Consider the following 24980-nt stretch of genomic DNA (forward strand, 5'->3'; position numbering starts at 1 on the left):
AAATACAGTATATCCACATGGAAAAGTATGAAGTTGGACACTTCATATCATACACAAAAGTTAACTTAAAATGGATAAAAATATTTATATTTAAGAGTTCAAACTGTACAAATCATAAAAGAAAATATAGGAATAAATCTTTATGACTATGGGTACTTAGATATGACACCAGAAAAACAAGTAAAAAGGAAAAAAAATAGATAAATTGAACTTTATTAAATCAAAATTAAATTTTATTGTGCTTCAAAGTACACTGACAACAGAATGAAAAAAAATCCACAAAATGGGAGAAAATATTTGCAAATCTTAAATCTGATAAGAGCCTAGGATCTAGAATACATGAAGAACTAAAAACTTAACAGCTAAAAGATAAACAATGGAATTTTAAAATGGGCAAAGGATTTGAAAAGACATTTCTTCAAAGAGTATAGACACATGACCATTAACAGTGAGATGTTCACTGTCATTGGCCACTGATCCCATATCAAAACCCATGAGATACCATTTCATACCCACTGCTGCTGCTGCTGCTGCTGCTAAGTCACTTCAGTCATGTCTGACTCTGGGTGACCCCAGAGACGGCAGCCCACAAGGCTCTCCCATCCCTGGGAGTCTCCAGGCAAGAACACTGGAGTGGGTTGCCATTTCCTTCTCCAATGCATGAAAGGAAAAGTGAAAGTGAAGTCACTCAGTCATGTCCAACTCTTAGCGACCTCATGGACTGCAGCCAACCAGGCTCCTCCATCCATGGGATTTTCCAGGCAAGAGTACTGGAGTGTCACACCCACTAGTATGGCCATAATTTAAAGAAGAAACACTGATGTTGATGATGATGTAGAGAAACTGGGTCCTCTTGCACTGCCTAGTAGAGATTTAAATCGTACAGATGCTTTAACAAACAGTCTGGCATTTCTTCAAAAAGTTAAATATAGAAGTATAATATGACCTAGCAATTTTACTCTTAAGTACTTACTCAAAATATTAAAGACATATTCAAGCAAAAAAAAAATTAACACAAATATTCATAACAGCTTTATTCATAGTAGCCAAAAATGAAAACAGTCCAATGTCTGTCAACTTATAAATGGATAAACAAAATGTGGCATATTCATACAATGGAATATTATTCTGTTATAAAAGGAATGAAGTACTAACATAGCTACAACCTGGATGAACCCAAAAACACTATAATAAGTGAAAGAAGTCAGTCACAAAGGTCATATTTGTGTGATGCCTTTTATGTAAAACATTCAGAATAAGCAAACTCAGGTTAGACAGAATGTAGAGGAGTGGTTTCCAGGGACGATGAGAAAGGGAGGAAGGGATCAGGGAGTAACTGTTAATGTAAGAGACATATTTTGGTGGAGATAAAAATATTCTGAAATGTGACAATGTTGATGATTGTGCAATATTGTGAATGCAATAAAACCACTGAGTTATATATCTTACGTCATTAAAATGGTGAAATTTATGTTATGTAAATTTACCTCAATTCATCTCAATTTAAAAGAATGGAGTGAAGTAGGGATGAATACAGCAGCATGGATGAACCTAAAACACACAATACTTTATAAAGTAAGCCTGATCCAGAAGAGTACATATTCTATAATCTCATTTATACAAAGTTTCAGAACAAGCAAATCAAACATGATGATAGAAATCAGAACAATGGTTTGTTGGAAAGAATAATTGGTATGAAGCAGAAAAGGAACATTCTGGGATGATAAAAATCTCTGATATCTTGAGAAGGCATGGGTTACACAGTTGATGGGTTTTTCAAAGCTGAACAAACAATGTGATTAAGAATTATGCATTTCATTGTATGATCAGATCTTCTATCACACTTGTTTTGATAACATGAATTTGTTCCAACATGATTGATGTATTAGGGACTAACAGGAATGGAATTTTGGAATTTTAGCTTATGCACGAAAAACACTAGTGAACATCAAAAACAACACCCAATTTAAATGAGCCAAATAATGCAAAACTGAACACACTTCAGACACCTACCAGCTGTCTTAGCTCCCCACATGTGTTACAAGCCATTCCCATCTACATCTAGTGTTAGAGCCTTTTAATTTCATAGGATCCATTGTACTAGATTAAATAATGACCTTCAACACTCCATGTCCATCTGGAACCTATAAACATGACCTTACTTGTAAACAGGGTTCTTGCAGCAGATACACAGGGAAGAAGGCTTGTGAAGAGAGTGGCAGACATTTAAGTAACGTATCTGCAGATCCTTAGGATTCTACCAGCAACCACAAGAAGTTAGAAGAGGCAACAGAGAATTCTTCCCTAGAACCATCAGAAAAAGCACAGACCTGCCTACACCTTCTTTTCAAACTTCTAGCGTCCAGAACTGTGAGAGAATAAACTTTCCTTGTTTAAGGCCACCCAGTTTATGGTCATTTGTTACAGCAACCCAAAGAAGCTAACACACCAACCGTCTACCACTCCACAATACTCATAAGCTGAAACCTTTCTGAAGTCCACATTCACAAGCAAACATGGGTATTTTTCAAATTAAAGTGTCTTATTTATTGTATTATTTTTTTCATGTCCATTTAACATGTATAAAACTGTACTATTATTTTACTAGGCTCCAATTAATTGCTCCTTATGTCACTGTTATATGACACCATATTCATTTCAGTTCAGTTGCTCAATTGTGTCCAAATCTTTGCAACCCCATGAACTGCAGCACACCAGGCTTCCCTGTCCATCACCAACTCCCGGAGCTTGCTCAAATCCATGTCCATTGAGTCAGTGATGCCATCCAACCAGCTCATCCTCTATCGTCCCCTTCTCCTCCTGCCCTCAATCTTTCCAGGCATAAGGGTCATTTTTAATGAGTCAGTTCTTTGCATCAGGTGCCCAAAGTATTGGAGTTTCAATTTCACCATCAGTCTTTCCAATGAAAATTCAGGACCGAATTCCTTTAGAATGGACTCTTGGATTTCCTTGCTGTCCAGGTGATTCTCAAGAGTCTTCTCCAACATCACAGTTCAAAAGCATCAATTCTTCAGCAATCAGCTTTCTTTATAGCCCAACTTTCACATCCATACAGGACTACTGGAAAAACCATAGCTTTGATTAGATCAACCTTTGTCAGCAAAGTAATGTAGCTGCTTTTTAACATACTGTCTAGGTTAGTCATAGCTTTTCTTCCAAGGAGCAAGAATCTTTTAATTTCATGGCTGCAGTCACCATCTGCAGTGATTTTGGAGCCCAAAAAATAAAGTCTGACACTATTTCCTCTGTTTCCCCATCTATTTGCCATGAAGTGATGGGGCCAGATCTTCATTTTTTGAGTGTTGAGTTTTAAGCCAACTTTTTCACTCTCCTCTTTCACTTTCATCAAGAGGCTCTTTCATTCCTCTTCACTTTCTGCCATAAGGGTGGTGTCATCTGCATTTCTGAGGTTATTGATATTTCTCCCGGCAATCTTGATTCCAGCTTGTGCTTCCTCCAGCCCAGCATTTCTCATGATGTAGTCTGCATATAAGTTAAATAAGCAGGGTGACAATATACAGCCTTGACGTACTCCTTTCCCAATTTGGAGCCAACCCACTTTTCCATGTCTGGTTCTAACTGTTGCTTCTTGACCTGCATACAGATTTTTTAGGAGGCAGGTAAGGTGGTCTGATAGTCCTATCTCTTTAAGAATTTTCCACAGTTTGCTGTGATCTACACAGTCAATAAAGCAGAAGCAGATGTTTTTCTGGAACTCTCTTGCTTTTTTTGATGATCCAACAGATGTTGGCAATTAGATCTCTGGTTCCTCTGCCTTTTCTAAATCCAGCTTGAATATCTGGAAGTTGTCGGTTCACATACTGTTGAAGCCTGTCTTGGAGAATTTTGAGCATTATTTTGCTAGTGTATGAGATGAGTGCAATTGTGTGGTAGTCAAAGAATGTTCATTCTTTGGTGTTGCCTTTCTTTGGGATTGGAATGAAAACTGACCTTTTCCAGTCCTGTGGCCACTGCTGAGTTTTCCAAATTTGCTGGCATATTGAGTGCAGCACTTTCACACCATCATCTTTAGGTTTCTCTACCAATAGTTAATTTTATATTTTTTTGTTTCATTGTCAGAAATTAATACTATTTTCAAATTCTAAAATCTACCTTCTTAGTTCAAAATTTCCTTTAGCTATTAATTTAGCTATTAATTATCTCTACTCATTTTTGCAAACTAATTAAAATCTTGTTTACCTACACTCTGTCTCCTGCTCACTTCTCAAACTATCACCATCTAGATTCCATCTCTTCTACTCAACTGAATCTCAAACTCAGCATGATTGACAAATAGCTTCTGTTTCCTCAATTTAGTGAGCGCTGTTCAGTCTTCATCTCACTTGATGGCTTGGAAGCTTTTTCTACCATTAACTTCTCTCTTTTTTCATGACTTTCAATGCTTTAAAAGTCAGTTTCATAGTACACCCTCTCATAGTCTTCCTCCTCTCTCTCTTTAGTTACATCTCAGCATTACCGCTGGTGGCATATTTTTCCTTGCCTGTCATTTAAATGAGGATGTTCTCAAGCTACTGACTTTTAATGCAAATCAGTGCCATCCCGGCTAACAAGATAAATAGAGGAGCTAACATGAGCAGAGTTCTGAGATAGGTTTTTACTGTGTTTCCAGAGGAGTGATATGAAAATCATTTGTACAAGAAGAGTTATTCAGCATGCTAATTCCAATTTATTCAGAGACACTGAACATACTACTTAATCTCTTTTTGGTTATAGTTTTGCTATCTCCCAAATTAGTATATATTTGCTTTTTACCTTACTGAAATGATAGAACATTTCCAAGATGTTTTCAAATTGTTTTTTAAAGCCTCTGAGAATGTATTATATAAGCACCAATAAATGAAAATGTTATCGTAGCCATAGTTTACAAATATTTTTTTAATCTCTAATGTCATTATATGACATGATCATTTGGCAATACTCAGAGTTGTAAAGTGAGTTTTTAGTTTTAAATTTAGAGGCATTTACTCTAAAGTATTTCTTTCATTTTATGGTTGCTTCGATTCACATCAAATACTAACAAACATAAATACTCTCTTAGCAAAGGTTTTCCTGGCCTGTGGTAATGAATTATCTTCATTTTGAGTTATTAAAAACCAACATATACAACTAAAGTAATTCACTAAAAATAAGTTGTAATGTCATCTCTTTTCTACTATTCAAACCATAATCATTAGCTAGATATACTTCCAGGCCTGCATACATAAGGACATACTCCCAAGGGCATATCCTTTTGTTGTGGAGTGGTATCTCCTTACTGAGTTCTTGAAGGAGAATACATAAATGATAATTGTATAATCTCAGAGATAAAAGGAGCCTAGGAGTTCACCTATGGTGGTAGAAAAGCATCATTGCTCGCAAAACAGCCATATGTCCTGAATTTGAATTCAGTCTCTGCTATTTTCTGCTATTTAGCTCTTGCTTGAGTTGGGCAAGTTACATAATGTTACTACACTCAGTTTTCTTCTCTGTAGAGTTAGTAATAATACCTACACTGTAAGAATTGTTAATATTAAATAATTGTGTGTGTGTGTGTGTGTGTGTGTGTCTGTGTGTAGGGGCTTCCCCGGTGGCTCAGGGGTAAAGAATCTACCTGCAATGCAGGAGATGTGGGTTCAGTCCCTGGGTTGGGAAGATTCCCTGGAGGAGGGCATAGCAACCCACTTTAGTATTCTTGCCTGGAGAATGCCATGGACAGAGGAACTTGGCAGGCTACTGTCCCTAAGATCACAAAGAGTTGGACACGACTGAAGCAACTGAGCACTCTCGCATGCACATGTGTGTGTATAAAATCTTATATATAATATATATTCATATCTTATATCAACACATATATTTAACACATATTATATACCTAGTAAATGTGAGCTACTACTATTATTATTTACTCCAATTCTTAGTTCCTACATGAGCTCATGCCATTCAGCTCACAAGCAGCCATTGCATTAAGGAGATCCCACCAGTTCATGTAGAACTCTGGATGGTCACTTATATTTAAGATATCTAATTCTCTTTAGAGTATCCCTTTGGTACAGTTTCATAGTATGTTATTGTTCCATATCTATTTCAGTATCATCAACTATTTTATACTAGGTATAAAATGAATATAGTTAAAGAGAGGACAGCTTATAGGAAGAAGAGAAAAATATTCCTCAGTATATATCATATTATATATATATATATATACTATAGATATAATTATATATTACATATGTTATTATAACAGCCAAAAAACAAAAGGGAAAGATTATATGGGTTGTACGTGCAGCCTCAGTCACTCAGTTGTGTCTGACTCTCTGCGACCCCATGGACTATAGCCCACCAGGATCCTCTGTCCATGGGATTCTCCAGGCAAGAAAACTGGAATGGGTTGCCATTCTTCCTCCAGGGGATCTTCGCAACACAGGGATGGAACCTGCGTCTCTTGTGCCTCCTGCACTGGCAGCCAGATTCTTTACCACTGTGCCACCTGGGAAGTCTAATTATATTGGCTAATTTCAGGCAAATTTGGGGTTTTACTGGAACTGAAATGGAGCAGAACCCTATAGTCCTTGCCTCCTCACCATGTCCTCTGCCTGCCTTTTGTCTGTGGGAAACTTTAGTCATAAAATAAGTGTAATCAGAGAAATAAGAAATGCAGAAACAAAAGAAAACAGTCAAAGGAGTTAAATAATCATGATGTAGTCATTAAGCATAATCAAGGACCTTTAATTCTTTCTTAAGGGCTAATAGATAATATTCTGAGCCATATCCTATGAGCTGTCTTATAGATGCTAAAACACCAGATAGAGAAGTTAACTACGTCATGACCAGACTTTACCCAGGACATGAGCTGCCACAATTCTGGGAACTGGCCACAAAGAAATGGGAAGAAATGGGCCCTGGAACTGAAGATTGAGTGAGTGAGTGAAAGTCACTCAGTCGTGTCCATCTCTTTGCAACCCCATGGACTGTATAGTCCATGGGATTCTCCAGGGCAGAATACTGGAGTGGGTAGCCTTATCCCTTCCCCAGGGGTTCTTCCAAACCCAGGGATAAAACCCAGGTCTCCCACATTGCAGGAGGATTTTTTACCAGCTGAGCCACAAGGGAAGCCCAAGAATACTGGAGCGGGTAGCCTATCCCTTCTCCAGTGGATCTTCCTGACCCAGGAATTGAACCGGGGTCTCCTGCATTGCAGGCAGATTCTTTACCAACTGAGCTATCAGGGAAGCCAGAACTGAAGTGTAACTGTACCTAAAACAACCGAGCTGACACTGGTCAGACCACTGGTGACAAATTTGAAGAAGACTGTCAGAGCTGACTGTGTTGTTTCTGCATTTAGCCCGCCCCCTGCCCCCGACCCGCTCCCCTCCAACACACACTTCTATCTATGAAAGCTCTTGCCCCACTGACTGCAAGTTGGGGTCGGGGTGGGAGTCAGCCTTTGGACAGATGTCTGACACCATCCTCCGTCCCAGTTGCTGGCATCTGAAATAAAGCAAACTTTTCTTTCCAGCAGCCTGGCCTGTTTATCGGCTCTTGAGAAGCAAGCAACAGGACCCACACACACTCTTTCAGTAACAGAATCTGTATTTTCCTTCTTGAAATAATAAGAGCAGTAAACATAAATAATAAATGTGTTTACTCCAAAATATGTTTCTTTTTCTTCAAGACTCATTCCACTTGGCAATTTTTCAAGATTCATTCAGTAGGGACCATATTTAATTAAATGCTCAACATAATACGTTCTTATTTTTCAAGAAAGCCTAAATTATTGCATGCCATAATTTTAAAAGTAGAAATCAGGATCTTTCAAGGAAGAAATAAAAATACACTAAATTCTATAACTAATCTAAATAAACAACAAAAATGTATGTTTTCTATACCTTAGAATTAGACAATCTTTATTTTTTTCTTGTTTTATGTTTCCTTTAATAAGAATACTTGCTGCTCCTAAAAGGGGAGTTTTACTTTGGTTTGGGAAAAATATAAAATAATAATAATTTATAATATAAGAGTGAATATAAACTGTCTTATATCCACTCACTCTTGCTTGTCATTGTTACTCTATAGGCTTAACATTCTCTTCAGTAATGTACACTTTTACAAAGTCAAGAAACACTATGAGTTTTTTTTGTTAGTCAAGAAACACTATGAGTTTTTTTTGTTAACCAGATGTCTTCCCACTTGATACGGCACATAATAAAACCAGCGAGCATTCACTCTTGACTCAGAATAGAGGAAATTTTGGAATGTTTTCTAAAATAGCATTTAACACTTTTATTTTCAAAATATTAACATAACATTATTATATCTCTTTTTTTCATCAGAACAGAATGCTTTTATTTAAATTGTACCAATATACAGTTTCTCATTTTTTAAAAGACAATAGAATAAGTACCTGATTATATGTATTCTTTTCAAAATTAAAAAAAAAAAACAAACATCTATGATGGAAATTACCTGCCAGTCCATTAGTTAGGATTCCATGCTTCCACTGCAGGAGGCCTTGATTCAATCTCTGGTCAGAGAATTAAGATTCCAGAAGCCACCAAGTGGCACAGTCCAAAGAATAAATAAATAAAAAGAATAAATAAAATCTATGAAAGGCTTACTGAATGAAAAGTATTCATCTAGCTATGGAAAAAGGTGACTTGTTACCCCCATTTCCTACTAGAGACTACAATAAGAAACCACTCTGGGAAAAAATTAAAAAAACAATTTACACCAAATTAAAAGTGTGCTGCTAAACACACTCACCAGAGCACAATTTGAAATAGGTACTCTTTGTATTTTGCACCTATACTTGAATAATTATAATTTTGCCCCAAGTTAAAATCCTTTTTAAAATTCTTTTAATAGTATAACTACATAGACTATTTCTTTTAAAAGAACTTAGAGAATCCAAATATTAACAAGAAAAGGAAAATACAGATAAGTTATTACTGTCAGTACCCATAAATTTTGACAAAGAAACACAGTACTCGTTTCTCTCTTCTCTAGACATCCTGCCAGCCTGCAGCAACCTACTGATGTTATATACACTTACTTCATCACTAATTAAGGATGAAAAGTTTAATCAGATCCTCCCATCATCTCTCTCTAAAAATCTAGGCATAGGCTTCATATATATTTTAGTTCTAAAGAGCTTCCCCAGAACACTTGGGACTCTATATCTTTCTATCCATAAATGTCTGTAGGATTATGCATATTCCTTTCCCTAATATTTAAGCTGTAGGGGCCAAGAGTTTTATTGATTCTTATGACTCATTGGTCACATGTCTTTGTCATCCTTCCCTAGAAGAACAATATGGATCCTTCAGAATCCACTTAAATTATTACAATTCTTAAAAAACTCTGCCTAATTCTCTTATTATCACCCTCAGACTTCTCTGAATTTCTCTGACACTTTATTGCAATACTAAGTATTAGCCAATTTACAAAATCATATGTACCATTATCTTTTATAAGTATATATGTAGTTTCCCAGGGCCTCATATTCTACAAAGTATTTAATATTTTGCCCATGACAAATGCTTAAAAATATTATTTAATGCTCTGATTAAATTCCTGCTTTTGGCTGGTGTTTACGTCTCTTGTTCTTGAATTTGTTCTTTTATCAAGCTATGCCTCATAAAACACATGATATCTTGCTCAAAATATGGTAGCATGGCCAAATATTATATGATTAAACTCAAAGGAATTCAATTTAAATTGTTCTCCCCAAAATATCATCATCTTTGATTACCCTTCAGAAAAAATAATCTTGTGCTTCATCATGTGTAGAGTCAAATATCCAAAAGCAGATTTCTTTAAAAAGTCACATGTATTTATCGCATGGGCGAATTAGACTATTAAACTAAGATGAGAATGCTGGAGAGTGCAACAATATTTGCCAACAAACATTTTCTCGGTAGCTAAAATGTAGTGCTATAATGGAGAGGATACAGAAAAATCCAATACCATAGTCTCCGCAAATCAATGGATCAAGAATATGCAATGCTGTATTTTTTTTATGTTTTACTCTGTTTGTCTTGTCCTTCTAACGAAGTTGCTTTTTTCTTGTGAAGACAATCTTCCAACCCACACAAGAAACGCTATTGTAACCTAGATGGACAGTGAAGCCTGGTGTGTTGCAGTCCATGGGATCGCAAGGAGTCAGACACAACTGAGCGACTAAACTAAACTGAACTGAACTGAGAAGGACCCTATGGGGCCTTCCCAGAACAGATTTTCCGTATACAATGTCCTCTGCCTGCCTTTTGTCTGTAGAAAAACTTTAGTCAAAGAATAAATTTAATTAGAAAAGTGAGAAAATGCAAAAAGAAAGGAAAACAGTCAAGCAAGACAAAAATAATAATAGTTCAGCCATTAAACAAAGTCAAGGACATCCAGTTCCTCCTCCAGGACTATAGATAATATTCTGAGCTTTGAGCCGTTTTTCAGATACTGAAATTCCCACCAGGTAGAAGTTAACTGTATACTGTCCAAAAGCAGGTAGATAGATCACAGACCATTTGGAACCAGAAGGCTGATGATGCTGACACCTGATTACCTCACCATCAACCAATCAGAAGAACATCCACTAGCTACTCACACACCCCACAAGCCCATTCCCACACCCTGTGTTTAAAAATCTTTCCCTGAAAGTCTTCAGGGAGTTCAGGTCTTTCAAGTAGTATCTAATTCAGAATCCTTGCTTCAGTTCAGTTCAGTTCAGTTCAGTCGTTCAGTCGTGTCCGACTCTTTGCGACCCCATGAATTGCAGCACACCAGGCCTCCCTGTCCATCACCAACTCCTGGAGTTCACTCAGACTCACGTCCATTGAGTCAGTGATGCCATCCAGCCATCTCATCCTCTGTCGTTCCCTTCTCCTTCTGCCCCCAATCCCTCCCAGCATCAGAGTCTTTTCCAATGAGTCAAGTCTTCGCATGAGGTGGCCAAAGTACTGGAGTTTCAGCTTTAGCATCATTCCTTCCAAAGAACACCCAGGACTGATCTCCTTTGGAATGGACTGGTTGGATCTCCTTGCAGTCCAAGGGACTCTCAAGAGTCTTCTCCAACACCACAGTTCAAAAGCATCAGCTTCTTCAGCACTCAGCTTTCTTCACAGTCCAACTCTCGCATCCATACATGACCACTGGAAAAACCATAGCCTTGACTAGACGGACCTTTGTTGGCAAAGTAATGTCTTTGCTTTTCAATATGCTATCTAGGTTGGTCAAAAATTTTCTTCCAAGGATAAGCGTCTTTTAATTTCATGGCTGCAGTCACCATCTGTAGTGATTTTGGAGCCCCAAAAAATAAAGTCTGACACTGTTTCCACTGTTTCCCCATCTATTTTCCATGAAGTGATGGGACCAGATGCCATGATTTTCATTTTCTGAATGTTGAGCTTTAAACCAACTTTTTCACTCTTCTCTTTCACTCTCATCAAGAGGCTCTTTAGTTCCTCTTCACTTTCTGCCATAAGGGTGGTGTCATCTGCATATCTGAGGTTATTGATATTTCTCCTGGCAATCTTGATTCCAGCTTGTGCTTCATCCAGCCCAGCGTTTCTCATGATGTACTCTGCATAGAAGTTAAATAAGCAGGGTGACAATATACAGCCTTGACGTACTCCTTTTCCTATTTGGAACCAGTCTGTTGTTCCATGTCCAGTTCTAACTGTTGCTTCCTGACCTGCATACAAATTTCTCAAGAGGCAGGTCAGGTGGTCTGGTATTCCCATCTCTTTCAGAATTTTCTATAGTTTATTGTGATCCACACAGTCAAAGGCTTTGGCATAGTCAATAAAGCAGAAATAGATGTTTTTCTGGAACTCTCTTGCTTTTTCCATGATCCAGCGGATGTTGGCAATTTGATCTCTGGTTCCTCTGCCTTTTCTAAAACCAGCTTGAACATCTGGAATTTCATGGTGCACGGATTGCTGAAGCCTGGCTTGGAGAATTTTAAGCATTACTTTACTAGCGTGTGAGATGAGTGCAATTGTGCAGTAGTTTGAGCATTCTTTGGCATTGCCTATCTTTGGGATTGGAATGAAAACTGACCTTTTCCAGTCCTGTGGCTACTGCTGAGTTTTCCAAATTTGTTAGCATATTGAGTGTAGCACTTTCACCGCATCATCTTTCAGGATTTGAAATAGCTCAACTGGAATTCTATCACCTCCACTAGCTTTGTTCATAGTGATGCTTTCTAAGGCCCACTTGACTTCACATTCCAGGATGTCTGGCTCTAGGTGAGTGATCACACCATCGTGGTCGTGAAGATCTTTTTTGTACAGTTCTTCTCTGTATTCTTGCCACCTCTTCTTAATATCTTCTGCTTCTGTTAGGTCCATGCCATTTCTGTCCTTTACTGAGCCCATCTTTCCATGAAATGTTCCCTTGGTATCTCTAATTTTCTTGAAGAGATCTCTTGTCTTTCCCATTCTGTTGTTTTCCTCTATTTCTTTGCAGTGATCACTGAGGAAGGCTTTCTTATCTCTTCTTGCTATTCTTTGGAATTCTGCATTCTTATGCTTACATCTTTCCTTTTCTCCTTTACTTTTCGCTTCTCTTCTTTTCACAGCTATTTGTAAGGCCTCCCCAGACAGCCATTTTGCTTGCTTGACACCCTGCAATAAATGCTGCACTTTCCTTCACTACAACCAGTGTCAGTAGACTGGCATCACTGCTCATAGGCAGGTAGACCCAAGTTTGGTTCGGTAGTATTACGATTATTGAATTTGCTTGGGCTTCCCTGATAGCTCAGTTAGTAAAGAATCTGCCTGCAATGCGGAGACCCTGGTTTAATTCCTAGGTCGGGATGATCTGCTTGGAGAGGGGATAGGCTACCCACTCCAGTATTCTCAGGCTTCACTTGTGGCTCAGCTGGTAAATTCACCTGCAGTGCAGAAGACCTAGGTTTGATCCCTGAGTTGGGAAGATTCCCTGGAGAAGGGAAAGGCTACCCACCCCAGTATTCTGGCCTGGAGAATTCCATGGACTATACAGTCCATGGGGTCGCAAAGAGTAGGACACAGCTGAGTGACTTTCACCTTAATGTCTTAATATAGCATCTCTAAGAAATGAACTTCCCAAAGGGGGAATTTAGTCCAAGCAATAAATGACTAATGATAGGTTCTGACATCAATTGCAGTCTACAAGGAAAAGAGGAAAAAAAGCGTTGACTGTAACTGTGAGCATTGAAACCAAATCCTATAGGTACTCACCTGTTTTACCTACAGGTGGCAGAGTCCACTCAAGGCTACTCCACCTGGTTCAGTTTTACTCACTCTACATTCTCTATTACCATATTACACTTGATCCCTTCAGACACATCCAGCCTATCTGCCTGCATCTCTTGTCCTTCTTCAATCCATACTTAAAACAATTCAGAATATGTTACAACCTTGATTAAGCTAAGCACCACTTCCACAATAGCAACAAAACACAGCCTCTCTCTGCACTTAAAGTTCAAATCCTGATGGGCTCTGAGCACTTCCATGATCTGGTTCCTGCCTTTCTAGCATCTCTGCAATCTTGTTAACCATTTTGTTCAACTCGCTTGACCTTCCTTCTGTCCTTGATCACATCCAGCTTATTCTATCTTTGGGCTTTTTCACTTGCTGTTTGGGGTACCTGGAACACTTGGTTCAAATTTCATTTCTTTAAAGAAAACTTGTCTCTCAATCTAAAGCCTTCATATCCCCCAGGTCAGTAACTCCTTCACATCACCCTGCTTTTCCGTTTCCACAGTAGAAAGCAATATTTAAAACTCACTTAGTGCTTATTTTTGACTTCTCCTCTTTAAAACAGGATCTCTCTGGTCTATTCTCTCCCTAGGACCCAGAACAGCTCCTGGCACAGAGCAAGTGCCTAGTGGATACTGGCTAAATAAAGTCAGACTAGGAGCAGAAGCAATACAGTTTCTCAAGACAAGAACCTAAGTCCCAAGACAAACAAGAACAAGGAACTGAATTTAAAACAAGGACACAGGGAGAAAGTTAATTTCTCCTGGAGAGCTACAGAGGCTGCTGACACTCCTCTAAGATTTAGAAACTTCTGTCATTATATGTCCCTTACACATTGAAGGGCTTGCAGGTGGCACAGCAGTAAAGAATCCTCCTGCCAAAGCAGGAGATGCAAGAGATGCAGATTTGATCCCTGGCTTGGGAAGGTCACCTGGAGTAGAAAATGTCAACTCGCTCCAGTATTCCTGCCTGGAAAACTCCATGGACAGAGGAGCCTGGCAGGCAAGGGGTCACAAATAATCAGACAGAACTGAGCGACTGATCACACACACATACACACACACAAACACACATTGAAACAAAAAATGTCAGTGAAAAATCCAAGATAGAGGGATAATTAAGTAAATAAATAAAATAAAACATAGTGAATATATAAATCCTAGCATAGTTTCCAGAGAAGGCAATGGCACCCCACTCCAGTACTCTTGCCTGGAAAATCCCATGGACAGAGGAGCCTGGTAGGCTGCAGTCCAAGGGGTCGCTAAGAGTCGGACACGACTGAGTGACTTCACTTTCACTTTTCACTTTCATGCATTGGAGAAGGAAATGGCAACCCACTCCAGTGTTCTTGCCTGGAGAATCCCAGGGACAGGAGAGCCTGGTGGGCTGCTGTCTATGGGGTCACACAGAGTCGGACACGACTGAAGCAACTTAGCAGCAGCAGCAGGGTAGTTTCAGTTATTACTCATCAATTTAAATAAAAGGAAGAATCCTTGGAAATAAGAAGTGATTCTTTTTAATACTTTTTAAAAAATGTGATACAAATGAGTATATGCATGCTGTCACTTCAGCAGAGTCCAACTCTTTATGACCCTATGGACTATTATCTGCCCATGGGGATTCTCCAGGCAAGAATACTGGAGTGGGCTGCCAAGCTCTCCTCCATGGGGATCTTCCTGACCCAGGGATCAAACTTCTCTCCAGCATTGGTAGGTGGGTTCTTTACCACTAGCGCCACCTGTAAAGCCGTGATATAAACGAGGAAGTGTACGTTATTCTAATTACAAACAAACTACTTACAATATGCATTAATGAATCATAAAATTTCACTTCCAACTTAGAAATAACCCTCCTTCGAATATACACACCGGATGGACACTTAAGTGTGTTGGTAATCTTTAGTATGAAGTAAAGTGCCATTCACGTTGGATTTTCTTGCCTTTAATAAACTTATTTCTCTTGTTTCCTGAGAAACTGTGGGCTCCTACTGTTATGCCCACCCCAGGCCATCCCCATCTGTTTGCCTATGGCTCAATCCATATAACCTCACTAGTTGCCTAAAACCCTCTAATCTGAGTTCCTCACTGAGATTCTTCTCCTCCCTTAAATGAATCCTCAGTTTAATCTTCAGGTAATCAATGAGTAATCAATGGTTACTGAGTAATCAATAGCTGAGTAATTGATGGTTCAGGTAAAGCCTATTTCCTTTTCATTTTTTTCCTATGTATGAGGACTTTTTTCAGCCTCAGTGTTAAAGTTGAAGGAAAGTACTTTCATTTTAGTGCTATGTTTTCATCTTTCTCTTAATCTAGAAACAATTTCACTCCTGCAAACAAAGTTCACGTATTTATGAACATGAGCAGGTCAAATGGTCAGCTTTTATCTCTCTATAATTCTGTCACGGAGTCAAATTGTATTTTCAAGAAAACAGACATCTTGCATCAAGTATATGTACACAACACTAAGCATCCTAAAAAAAAAAAAAAAATTGGGTAGTATAAGTGAAGCTATGTCTGTTACATATTTTATCCTTTCTGCAAAATGAGTGTATGTTTTTAATGGATGGGGAAATTCTAAATTCAGTGACTGCAAAAGCATTATTTGAGTTTGCCATAAAAACGTCCACTCCAATGACCTTTCCAGCTTCTGTCACAAGTGGGAGTGAATGATTGACAAAGGGGTCTTTCACTAAACATCGCAAAAAAAATACCAGATCCTTCTGTGCTTATCTACAATACAGAGAATTGAGTTGTTTAAGAAACAACCCTAGAAAGTAAAGGCTTTCAAAACTTTCCATCTGAAACTGATAATTTTTTTTTTTTTTTTTTTTTTTTTTAATTTTTTTTTTATTTTTTTTTTTTTAATTTTATTTTATTTTTAAACTTTACATAACTGTATTAGATTTGCCAAATATCAAAATGAATCCGCCACAGGTATACATGTGTTCCCCATCCTGAACCCTCCTCCCTCCTCCCTCCCCATTCCATCCCTCTGGGTCGTCCCAGTGCACCAGCCCCAAGCATCCAGTATCGTGCATCGAACCTGGACTGGCAACTCATTTCATACATGATATTTACATGTTTCAATGCCATTCTCCCAAATCTTCCCACCCTCTCCCTCTCCCACAGAGTCCATAAGACTGTTCTATACATCAGTGTCTCTTTTGCTGTCTCGTACACAGGGTTATTGTTACCATCTTTCTAAATTCCATATATATGCGTTAGTATACTGTATTGGTGTTTTTCTTTCTGGCTTACTTCACTCTGTATAATAGGCTCCAGTTTCATCCACCTCATTAGAACTGATTCAAATGTATTCTTTTTAATGGTTGAATAATACTCCATTGTGTATATGTACCACAGCTTTCTTATCCATTCATCTGCTGATGGACATCTAGGTTGCTTCCATGTCCTGGCTATTATAAACAGTGCTGCGATGAACATTGAAACTGATAATTTTTAAAAGGGAAAAACTGAGTCATAGATATGATTTTAACACAGCAATATTCTATAATCAGTTCATGGGGATTATATTCTCAATACAAAAAAAAAAAAAAATGTGAACAGTCACACATCATTGTTTATTCCAAACAGTGCTTTATCCAAATACTAATCGAAATGCTAAGAACAGTTACTATATTCCACATGGAACATTCCCTTGAAGGATCATTTTACAATGTAATGGACTATAGTATTCACATTATCCTTTCAAGACGGTAAATAATGCCAACATTCATTATTATTGTTGTTATTGTTAACAATCATGGCTATTGTTATTACTCTAACAACCATAATAATGGTCATTTCTTTTCACCCTTCAGAAAACACTATTAAAAATGAGCCACCGAGAGAAAGTGGTGTACATCAAAATCTTTCAGAGCTCCTCATCAGGATGCCACATTGGAGAGGGTGAGAGAGAGAGAGCGGGAAAGAAAGAGGCAAAGACAGAGGAGTGTGAAGCAAGAGAGAGAAATATATCCCATACTATTAAAAATTTGAATACAGATAGAGAAAAAGACAAATCATACCTGTGTCAAGAAAAAGGAGAAAGACCACTTTCAGCTTATGGGTAAAAGGAACAAGAAAGATACAATCCTAGCACTTTTACTTCATACAATGACTTTTTTTTTTCCAACATAAAATCTAGAAGACTAGAGTTAGTCGTGTCCAGCAAATGAAAGACCTTGCTATTCCAAAGATGCATGTGCTGCTAAAGTTTTGCAAAACTCTTAAGTTCCTAAAAGCAATAGCAATAATACCCTCCAAAACACAGCAATTCTCATCCTATTCAGGTATCACTTTTTCTATGCATCAAGCCTGAAATCCTACCATTATGTTTTATTAAGCCACCGTGATTTTTTTTTAAAAGAGCATGAGATTCAAGAACAAGAATGGAAATGATTGTGCATAATGTGACAGATAAGAACCAGGAGAAATAATTAGCAATGCCTGGGGAGAAGAGACCCAGGGGGTAGACACCTTTCAACATGATGAAAAGCTACCCTGAGAACCGGAGGCCAGAGAGAGCAAGCTTTCACTGAGAAAGAACAGTGCCTCTAAGAAGGGGACCATAGAAAAGTTCTACCAATTTTCTATTTTTACCAACGGAATAGTTCTATAGCACAAGAAGAAAGTGTATAAGAGAATGAGGCTGAGTTCATAAAGTAATCCTCTTACTTTCCATAATATTCACATATGAGCCTCTCCTCCAGAAGTTTCTTAGCTGCTGCTGCTAAGTCACTTCAGTCGTGTCCGACTCTGTGCGACCCCATAGACAGCAGCCCACCAGGCTCCCCCGTCCCTAGGATTTTCCAGGCAAGAACACTGGAGTGGGCTGCCATTTCCTTCTCCAATGCATGAAACTGAAAAGTGAAAGTGAAGTCGCTCAGTCGTGTCCGACCCTCAGCGACCCCATGGACTGCAGCCTACCAGGCTCCTCCATCCATGGGATTTTCCAGGCAAGAGTACTGGAGTGGGGTGCCACTGCCTTCTCCAAGAAGTTTCTTAAATGGTTCCATTTACCCAAACTTTCAAATAATAGCAATGCAAAATACCAAAACTTTGATCTTTCCATATAATAGCCTACTCAGCAAAAATGCAAAAAGCGCCTGAATATCTACTCCTGGCTTGATAACTGAAGAAAGAAAGGTGACTACAGAGTGGTTACTATCCTTACATAATTTTAAACCTAGTGAGGAGAATAAAAGAAAGGCAAGAGTAAAATATAGTTTTTCATATGAGAGGTGAGTGCAGGGTCCCCTGGGAGCAAAGAAGGGCATAATTAGCTCACACTAGGAAATCCAGACTTACTGGAGATGACTATGTATGAGCTGATTTAAATAATGAGTAGAAGTTATCCCCATAGAGAAAGAGGGATAGGACCCTAGATCGCAGGAGTGTGATGCACTTGGAAAGTAGAAGTAATTGTGGTTTATATGGAGGAGTGACAGCAGTTAAGACAAGAGCAATTAACTATAGGGTTGAATTTAAAAAGAATTTTCAGGCTCTTCAGGCTCACTAGCAAATCTGGCCCTCAGCCTAGGGATATTGAAAATAACTATTGATTTTTTTAAAATTGGTTTTGAAATATAATTTATGTAAAATAAGGTACACTCATTTGAAGTATATCATTCAATGAGTTTTGACAGACATAGAAAGCTGTATAAATGTAACTATAATTAAGATCAGAACATTTCTATTACCCTCCAAAATTTCCTCAAGTCCCTTTGTAATTTTTTTTAGATGCTCACATGAAGAAAGCTGCTATAAAAATACCTAAGAGTAGATTATGTGGCTCATATGGTAGGTACAGGCTTAACATTTTAAGAAACTCCAAATTCTCCAAAGTACTCATATGACTATATATTTGCATCAAAAATGTAAGAGAATTCCAGTTGTTCTATAGCATCTCCAATGAATGTTATTACCAATTTTCCTACAGGATTATAGTGGTATCAAGTTAAACTTTTATTCACTATTTCTCTAATGACTAAAGATGTGAACATTTTTTCATATGCTTTTTGATCTTTTAGTATGTTCCATTCATCTTCTGAGACTATTTCTTTCCCCTCATTAGTTAATTGAACATACTTACAAAAGCTACTTTAAAGATCTTTTCTGAAAAATAAAAATATGGATTATCCAAGGGTTCACTTCAGCTGATTGTTTTTCCTCCTGAAAATGGTCACAACTTCCTGTTTCTTCATAGTTTAAGTAAAAATAGACTTTATCCTGAACATCACAAAATATATATTATGGAGTCTCTAGATTTCATTATATTGTTCTGAAGAATGTGGCTTTTGTTGTTTTAGCAGAAAATATAGGCAATTAACTTGGTTAGAAACAAACTTTACCACTGTCTCACTGAAGTAGGTGACATTTCAAATTTCAATTGCTTCTCATCTTTAGCATCATTGACTCTATCCTTACAGATATGGTCTAAGTCAGCTAGACATTGGGCAGAGTGTACACATTATTGTAGGTACCCAAGTGTTTTGACAAATAAACTATTTTGAATTTCTCTCTCTCCTTTGGCCTTATCTTGACATTGGTCCAGATTACTGCAACCTGTTGATGTTATCTGCACTTACCTTGTCACTAATTAAGGAAGAGAGAGTTAATTAGACACTTCTTTCATTCTCCATCTAGAAGTCTAGGTACAGGCTTCATATATGTTTTAGTTCTAAAGAACTTCCCCAAATCACCTGGGACTCAAATTTTCTCTCCAGGAGTATCTATAGGATTATCCATATTCTTTTCCCTAAGATTTAAAAAAGAATTTTATTGATTCTGGTGGCTCATTGATCATGCATCTTTGTCATCCTTCCCTGGAAGAACAAAGTGGGTCCTTCAGGATCCAGTTAAAGTGGTACAATTTCTAGGAAAGTCTACCCGACTCTCTTATAATTACCCTCATACTCTGGTTTCTCTTCAGATCATATAAATCATTCAACTTTTTCTTATAATCACTCTCAGGCTCCCTTGAATTTCTCTGAACCCTTCTGGGAACATTTTATATCAACCAATGAACACAATATTACTTACAATTATCTATTATAATTTTATAAGTATGAGTTTACACATACCTGGGGCTTCCATTCTCTGGTTCTCTCCTTTCTGGGATGAATCCTCACTTTCCTTCAGCTGTAACTGCCCTGTCTTCTGTCCTCTGATGTCTCTGGTCACAAAGCCAGTAGATTTTCCATAGACATTTCAGCTGCCTTATATCAAAACATGATCTTCATCACCAAGCTAAAAATCATAAAAACAGGAAAGTCACCAGTTGCCATTCCCTTCTGCTAAGTTTTACCCACCTCCAAAAAAATCTGTAGGCTGAGTTTAAGGTATCTGTGGAATATCCTGCTAGAGATGTCAAGTTTGAAAATAGATGGGCCAACACTGGATTGGCTACCTCCAACTATGGATTTATCCATAGCTGGACTGGGTACCTCAATATATTCATAACTAAATCCTCCCTTCCCTTTATCCATTACCACAGGAAAATTTAATAACCAACTTTACAATCCACCTTAAAATTATGGTAAGCCAAGTGACACTTAGTCAGAGTTACATATGAACATATGTCTGGTGGGATTTCTAGTGAATATTTTGCTTTCTATTTAAAAAAAAAAAAAAAAAAGCCAGGCCCAGCTGTTTATTCCTTCCTCCTGTTTCCTCTGGATGTGAAGCCAGGAAATGTAGCAGCCATTGTATGACTAGGAAGCAACAAGCATTAGGACCAAAGCCAATATGCTAACAATGTTGCAGTAAAAAGGCAGGTGGAATTGGATCAGTAATGATCCAAACGATCAGTAATGACTAAAAGGTCTTCTGCAAAAGCCATGGATTGACTATCTCTGGACTTATTATTCAGTCTGTGGGACAAACATGCTCTATGTTTTTTCAGTTGTTTGTTACATTATCTGTTACTGACAACTGATATAATAAATATAGAAAACAACTCAAGAAAGGTCTAGGCAGGAGAGAGGTCAACAGGGTACACACAGCCTTTGAAGCCCTGGTTTGAATGAGATCACCAAGTGAGATTATTTTAGAATAGAATGAGAACAGGGCTGAGAATGAAGTGTTGAAGAACATTGGCACTTAAGAGGAACTGGTAGAGGAGAGGAGTCGCTGGAAAAAGACATATGACTATAAGGAGAGAGCATAAAAAAAGAGAGAAGGGTGACCTAGAAACCAAAAGAGGAAAAAGTAAGTGTCAGTGTTCAAATGCTACACAGTAGAGCTAACCAGAGCACAGGAAAGGGCCCATGAAGTTTGGTGATATCAAAGATAATTGCAGTGAAACAGAAAACAGGTTCTCATAAACCTGGCTTGTAGATAATCTGTTTCTCAGCTACAGACTGCACTGTACCAATCATCCCAGTACAGGTACCTCTCATGGTAGGCTGTTGGTCCCAGAGTAGATCCTGGCAGGGGATGCGGATGGATCAATTGTGCCACCTGGAAATACAATTCAAAGTACAGGCTCTATCCACAGAAGTACAATGGGATCTTTCTTAATATGAAAGGCAGCATATGTATATCCCTTAAAAACAAAAATGACAGCTTAAGTTTAGAATGACCTATCAAATGGGGAGCAGGATGAATTTTAATGAGCCTTTCACTTTTAAAAGAAAAGCAAGCTTCTAAGGTGTAATGCCTTCCTGGCTCCCTGAAGCTGTGACACAGGCCTCAAGCGTGCTTTGAAGATGCCCAGCACTTGAGTCAGCGTTGACAGAGGTACAGAAAGGGGGGAGAGGAGGAGATAAAATGCAATCAGTAAACTACAGTGAGGAAAGAAACTTATCAAGCATGCTTGCATTCTTCCTGTCAGTAACCAATAATAAGAAAATAATTAGCACAGGGAAAATATACAAGAAAAATTATAAAAAGGACTGACAGACATAAGATGAAAAGGGAGGCAAACCAACTTCCAGTGCCTATGTTAGTACTTAGTGGACTTCAGAATCATAGGAAACATTCCTTTTTTTTTTTTTTTTACTATGGAATTGGTAAAAAGGACCTGTAAAGGTATGTGAAAATATACCAGTGTTTCTTTCTTTTGTCATTTTTGAGAATTCTTTTAAATTAAAGAAGATGTATGGAAAACCCACAAAGCAATTAGTGAAAGTGAAAAGATAGTTATGAATAATTAAAATCCTTTCTGCTTCAATAGCTTTTCATTGTTAAATGTTGTCACTGATTAATGCCAGGCTGTGACACTGAATATGTCTCTCAAATAACACATAGATCAAGAAAGGAGTTGAAGACAAAAGCAAAACAAGAGAACACACGTAATAAGCTTGTTAACAACATGACATGGCTACAAGGCCCAAGTTAAAAGTCTACGTCTCAGTTACCAAGGGATGGGGGAAAGGAGGGCTAAACTGGGAGACTGGGATTGCAATATACACTCTACTGTATTATATATAAAAATAGATAACTAATAAAAACCTGCATAACACAGGGAACTCTACTCAATACTCTGTAACGGCTTCTATGGAAAAAGAATCTTAAGTTAAAAAAAAAAATAAGAGTGGATACATGTATGAAAGTGAAGTCGCTCAGTCATGTCTGACTCTTTGCGATCCCATGGACTGTAGTCTACCAGGCTTCTCTGTCCATGGGATTTTCCAGGCAAGAGTACTGGAGTGGGTTGCCATTTCCTTCTCCAGGGGATCTTCCTGACTCAGGGATCAAACCCAGGTCTCCTGCATTGCAGGCAGACGCTTTACCCTCTGAGCCACCTGTACTAATTAAACACTTTGCTATATATCTGAAACTAACACAACATTATAAATCAACTATACTCCAGTACATTTTTTTTAAGTGCATGTTTCTATTCTGAGCGTCCCACTGGGCACTTTTTGCTCACAAAGCTATGTATGTAGGGTAATAGGCATTCTTTACATTTTCCAAATACATTCCTCACCACTGTAGATACAGTATAGATGAAAAGAAAGAGATACATAATTTGCAGGGTCTGATACAAAATGAAAATGTGGGTCCCCTCATTTAAAAAAACAGATAAAACAATGCCTTTAAAAGTACAAAAATACAATTGTTTCCTTTCTTTTTGCAGTCTTTCTCTCAATGTCATACTGTTTAATATTTGCTATTTATCATAATTCTAACTTTTTAAATTAAAACTTTAAATGGAAGAAATTGTATCATTCACTTTATATTATGCAATGTCATTTTAAATGAAAATATGACAGAATTTAACTCAGTTGCTTCATCACAAAATTATGTAATTCATATGCCTTGGTTTGTACATGTATATGTATTTCATCCTCACCAGAACAGCAAAAACATTCCACAAAATTCAACTGGTTTTATTTTACTGATTTTTAAAATTAATTTTTTTCCTGTTTTTTCCTGTTGTGACATTCATCTTTTTAAATTAATATATAATTGCTTTGCAACGTTGGATTAGTTTCTGCTGTACAACAAAGTGAATCAGCTATATGTATACATGTATCCCCCACCTCTTGGATCTCCCTCCCACCCTCTCCCCTCTCACCCAGAATTAATTTCTAATTGTCATAAAATAAGCATAACATAAAATTTACTACCTTAACCGTTTTTAAGAGGATAGTTCAGTGGTATTAGGTACATTTATATTGTACAACCATCACTACCATCTTTATTTCACTTCTTGATATGCATACATTCTACTGATACTCTATACTTTGGCTAACTAATGTGTAAGACATAAATAAAATAGGAGAAGGAACCGAAAGTCCTTTTTTTCCTTTTCAGGTCATTACTTTGCGTGTAAGTGGTCGGCTAACGCAAGGAAGTAACACAAGTAAAAACAAGGGCATAATAGAACTCCTTGGCTGTTTCTGTTTTTAGAATGCCATCCATGGCTTTCTTTCTGTGTTAAAGATAAGTGTTGGTTCAACAGGGAAGTGTGGTCTCCAAGGGGCGGTCAGTATGTGCTCCTCCACCCCCATCACCTCTGACTCAGTCATAGTCTTAACATCTTACCTCCTAGTAGCTTTGAGGAATGCTTAACTCCCAAATATCTTGGAATTCTGCGTCATCCGCAAATAGAGTAGCAAAGAAAAGATACACGTTATGCCAATTTCCAAGTGTCTCCTCCTGTGCTGTTTTCCCTTGGCCTTGATTTATAACACATGTGAAAAGACAAAGTGGTTAAGAATTTCAGGGGGCACCAGCAGGACGTTTGAGTAGGTGCCAGGTTTCCCAGAGCAAGGTCCCGAGTAGTGGGACGGGTTAGATGCCCAGGAAGTGGTCGCTACAGACCAGGGAGACTGAACAGGATGCAGGGTCCTCAGGCTCACAGAGCACTTTGCAGTTTACAAAGCGCGTCTCATTTACCTCACTGTCACATGAGTTCTGTTTGCAGGTGAGGAGCTGATAGCCACCATTCAATGAATTAAACAAGGACGCTTTTAGTCTGAGGTGGCTCTAAAGCAAGAGCCGCAAACACAAACCATAATTTAAGCCTCTAAACGCGCCAAAGTTACGAAATCTAAGCGGTAAGAAACAACCAATCACAAGGAGCAAACGAGCCCGTAAATTTCAGCCACGCAAACGCCTCGTTGCTTCTGCAAGTTCTCTGCGTGTCCTGTACCAACTCCTGTCTCGGGACTGCTCGCGCCTAACTACTTCTTGGTCGGCGCTGCCTGTTTCAAATCTATTTTAGCTCTTAATAAAATAAACCCTTCATATGTTTAATGTTTAAGCTTATTTT

At 38.0% G+C, this 24980-nt stretch overlaps 1 long non-coding RNA gene across 4 annotated transcripts; it reads right to left on the reverse strand.

The window, feature by feature from the left end:
• Positions 1–239: 239 nt before the first annotated feature.
• On the reverse strand, positions 240–24979 carry LOC129658559 (uncharacterized). Of its 4 annotated transcripts, XR_008717404.1 has the most exons (6): positions 24251–24979; positions 21651–21718; positions 20341–20506; positions 8485–8542; positions 1488–1551; positions 240–862 (listed from the first exon to the last, which is right to left on the reverse strand). It is a non-coding gene; the product is annotated as an uncharacterized LOC129658559 (long non-coding RNA). The 4 variants fall into 4 exon arrangements; XR_008717406.1 differs by lacking the exon at positions 8485–8542; XR_008717405.1 differs by lacking the exon at positions 1488–1551.
• Between the last annotated feature and the right edge of the window lies 1 nt (position 24980).

The sequence above is a fragment of the Bubalus kerabau genome, chromosome 8 (genome assembly GCF_029407905.1).
Source record: "Bubalus kerabau isolate K-KA32 ecotype Philippines breed swamp buffalo chromosome 8, PCC_UOA_SB_1v2, whole genome shotgun sequence".
In the NCBI taxonomy this organism is placed as follows: domain Eukaryota; kingdom Metazoa; phylum Chordata; class Mammalia; order Artiodactyla; family Bovidae; genus Bubalus; species Bubalus kerabau.